The sequence below is a fragment of the Drosophila simulans genome, chromosome 2R (assembly GCF_016746395.2).
Source record: "Drosophila simulans strain w501 chromosome 2R, Prin_Dsim_3.1, whole genome shotgun sequence".
Lineage (NCBI taxonomy): Eukaryota > Metazoa > Arthropoda > Insecta > Diptera > Drosophilidae > Drosophila > Drosophila simulans.
The window spans coordinates 16,973,925-16,978,358 of record NC_052521.2 but is presented as its reverse complement, the minus strand read 5'-3'; positions in this window follow the sequence as shown (position 1 = coordinate 16,978,358).

Here is a 4,434-nt window from a genome sequence, read left to right as displayed (position 1 = left end):
CCCGCTTCTGGTGGCCGAAAATTTTTAAGTATTGTCAATATTAGTAAATATTAAAATGTGTAAGGGTTGCTCAGGGCTGCCAGCCACCCAACCCAACCACCATGCTTAAAATGCCAAATTTCTGTAAGCCGCAAGTATTACAGGCATTGGCATTACCCTACTGCCAATTTTTCACTTGCCTATGCAATTTGTGTAATTTTTTATTAAAGACATTAGTCAAATAAGTGCATACACACGGGGCCGATCGCTTCTCTTATGACGCCGCCGGGCATTAATCTGAAATGGCAAACGCCCATTCGCCAGGGAAACCGGAGCAGGAGCAGGAGCAGAGCGTACAGCTTCCATCCATGGAGGACAACCCAAACCACCCACCCAATAGCCATTCATTTTCGGGCGACCCACCGTGTGCGTCATTTGTTACATTTATTATACATTTTATATTTTTTGTATTTTTTGTACTGTTGCTCTCAGTGTTTTCGATCTAAACGGATTTGGTTACCCGGCACTCACACTTTGCCCATCGCCTGGGAGAAAATTAAACTTTTCGCTTCGCTTTTGTGCGGGGCACAAAAACATTTCATGCACTTATGACACCCACCCAGCCAACCACCCCCATGAAAACCAGCCAAACTTCCCCCTTTTTGGGCAATGACTTTTCCGGACTCGGACCGAGCCCAGTTTTTATTGCGGCCCTGCTTTATATTGGCTTCATTTTTAGTTACTCAGCTGTTTCGGTTTCCTTTCTTTTTTCATTCAATATATATTTTTGGTGAAGGGGGAGGAAGAGTTGCAGCAGAATGTTGCAGGGGTTAATGTTGCCATTGGGCTCGGTGTTATTGTTGTCACGATTTTCACATATTTCATAAATCCGACCAGATTGCTAATTTGTGCTCTAAATTTGCACAAATGCGGAAATATTTGGTTAGGGCTTTTGGTTTCGATTTTTGCCCATCCATCCGACCATCCGACTCTGTCATTATAAAATTTATTGGTTTCTATTTATCAAATTGGATTTTCGAATCGGATTTTTTGCAGCGGCTTAAAAGATTGAAAGTTGGTCAAACAAACGGCGAAATGACAATTATTTGGCAGCTGCCGAAGCTTAATTCGATTTATGCTTTCCATCAGGCGTCTATTTATTTATGTGATTACTCTGTTCCAAGCTACTGCCTCTAACTTATTAGGCTAATATCAACTCATTCTTGTCACTTTTTCGTAGTCGATTTTGATTGAGCGTCTTCGTGACTCGTACCTTGTGTGATTAACTTAATTTAACAGTTGCACGTATCACATTTATTGGTTCTGTGGACACTCACTCATGTGTGTACCTATAAAATAACGCCATAACTATATCAACAAATGCTGTCCCTTCGAGTATTCGAGTATTTACTTTTGCCTTCGACATCAAGTTGGACTATTAAACTAATTTCCAGTTGTCATTGACGAGCACGCACAAGGCAACTTGCTCCTCGTTTCCCAGCATATAGGTGTGTTTTTCAGATCCAACTGAAACACGCATGGCAAATGGGTAAACTTAAATTCCCCCGAAGCCTCGAGATGTCGAGTAGTTCCGATTCCTGCTGCTAGGCTGCTGCATCCTGCCTCCCTTTCGACTTTTATGCAAATCAAGTTGACTGGTTGCAGGATGTGTCAGGTAGCTAGCTACCTCTACACCTGCCTCGTAGGCATTTCTGTGCAAATTCCATATTTACTGCCAATGTTAATTGCTCCGAATTGCACTAAAGTGTTGACTTTTGTGCCGCACAGGAAACTGAAAGCTCGCTCTGAAAAGCCAGATGATGTGATTCCATCGGACACTAGACCAAGGAGTAATTGGGCAGCACATTCAATTATGCATTGGCAGGCCAGAGCTGCTGGGTAAGAAGAGTTTAAAAATTAAACTTGTTGGGAAAACGTGGCCTTCAGGGGCTTAAAAACTTGTTTTTCACACTCACTCAACGCTTCTTCAAGAAAATAAATAGGTTTCTATTCTGACAAACATTTTTCCAGTGAATCATTTGCTGCCCCAGGCAACAACATATGCCGGATTAAGAATATCCTTCGAACTCATCTTGGGACACATGGCACACATCTCCCTCCTTTTCCATTTCATTGTCATTGTCAAATGCCGCCTTAGTCTCGTCTTACGTGCTGTGTTAATTATACTAATTGCACTAAATCACTTGAAAATTTCCGAAAAAAGAGCTGGCAGAGATCCGTAAAAAATGGAAACTGAAATTAGGGCGTAGCACATTTCACCTATCTTCCATATGGGGACTTTAACGAATGTCAACGCAGCCTGTGGGAAAATGCCTTTTGGAAGTGCTGGTGTGTAATCCTAGCCATCCTGGCATGTGGTATTCGAGAATAAATTGGAGAATCACTGCCTATGGGCGGGTTAATACTGGCAAAATACCATAATATAATAAGCCCAGTCCTTTTCATGTAAACGTAATTAATGGTTAAAGACGCTCCAATTTGGGAGTGGAGTTACATAGATGGACACCAGATGAAGCCCACGATGTGAGGGAACTCAAGAAGATCTTTGCCAGATTCAGGATGACAGTTCTATAGCAACATGAGGACCTTTAAGAGATTGCCACCCATAAATTTACCCCTTGGAGAGGACACATTTATGCAGTACATATCGAATGTTTATATTGTTTTATATTCTTTGAGATACTTTATCTAAACATGAAAAATCAAATAAAGCTTTCAAAATACTGACAGCTATTTAATGTACTTGGCCGAATGATCTAAATTTATTATATCGTCTAGTCATTTGTCGGAAATAAGTAATCCATAAACTAAAACGAATCTATTAATAAATGAAACAAACCCAAACATTTGAGAACAATTTAATTGCACTTTAAAATGGCAATTCCATTTTTTACAGCAGTGATTATTATTCTCTGTGTGCAGCGGCCATTGCAACGGCCTCCCCGTCGCATTTTTGCACCATTCAAATCTCAAACCAATTTGTGCCCAACGTTAATAACAGCACATGGACTATAACAATAACCCACATCAATATGGAGGCACGTAGCCGCTGCACGTGGTAAAGGACATGGATGCGTGGCAGGATGAGGAGTCCTCCTCAGGATTGTGGGGGTGGAGTAGGAGCATTTCCATGGGCAGGAGCCCATGCTGTGCGACAAACAAGGTGAGTGGGCAAGGCCGAGCAGCGGGGAATGCAATCAGCAAAGATGTGCATGCCAGAGAAACGCACTCCACCCACCTCCACATGCCAACCCCACTCGGTGCGGTACATCACTCACCCAGATCGCGCACAACCCCTTTCGTCAGTGTGCTCCCACCAAGGACGCCACCCCCTTTTTGTTGCACGCGTGTCCAAAACACACGCGCGGCATCTTTGAGCGCTGTGGAAACTGGGCCTGCGCTCCCCCTGCCACAGTCCAAAATCGCAAAGCCCTGGGTACCCCAACTCTCCTCTCTCATTATATTTGTGCATTGACTTTGCACATGCCCAAAAACTGGAGTCGTCTTTCCTATTTGCACAAGTGTTCCGTGCGCTTTGAACAACAATAAAAGAGATTAATAGACATGCGGGAAAGGGGCGAGTGGGATCGGATCGGGGTTCTATATACCGGGCTCTCGAAATCGGGAAGGGGTAAGCTGCCAAGCCACATACAATAATTGGTGCCTAAAAGGCTTGCATATTTGTCTGCGGGAGCGAAGGATGAGCTGTTCCAGCAGGACCAAAGCACACAAAGGACCTCGACTTCTGCCCGCCAGAATGATCGATCTGTAAAATATTTCAATTTAATGAATTGCGTGCGGAGTGCGTGCAAAGGGTTAAGCGGGGGTGGATGCTGGCCACAATGCACAGTGGGTTGAGAGAGCATTTTGAAGTGCAACAAAATAGTTTTCAAAAACTAAAAGGCTAAAAAAAATTAGCTGAAAGTATATTTTCATGTTTTATAATATTATATATTTTATTCAGTCAAATGTAATAAATATGTAATAAAGTGCTACCCCAAACCACTGTGCATTTGGATTGGACGCTTAGATATCTTTGTGGTGCGCATTAACGGTAACTTTAACGCGCTTATCGCTATTAATGAGCAAATATGCAACTCAAATACAGACGACGGACTGAATGATGAGAGCGATTCGAAGGACGATGTGATGGTGATGTGGCAGCCTTTGGTGGTTGCTGCGGTCTGTCAATCAAAATGCTCCACTAAAGGGTTGCCATAAGCCAGGACCTCAAGTGGCACTCTGCAGATAAGAAATTTGAAGAAGCACCCGATACCAACGAAAGGCAATATCCTTGAGCCCCCCCAAATCGCACTTTTATTTCCAATACGAAAACCGAAAACCCCGTGCCCTTCGGTTGTCAGTTATGACAGTTAAATGTTGACGCTCGAGTGGCTGCACAAAATGTGTCTCCTTTTACCTGGGAAACGCATT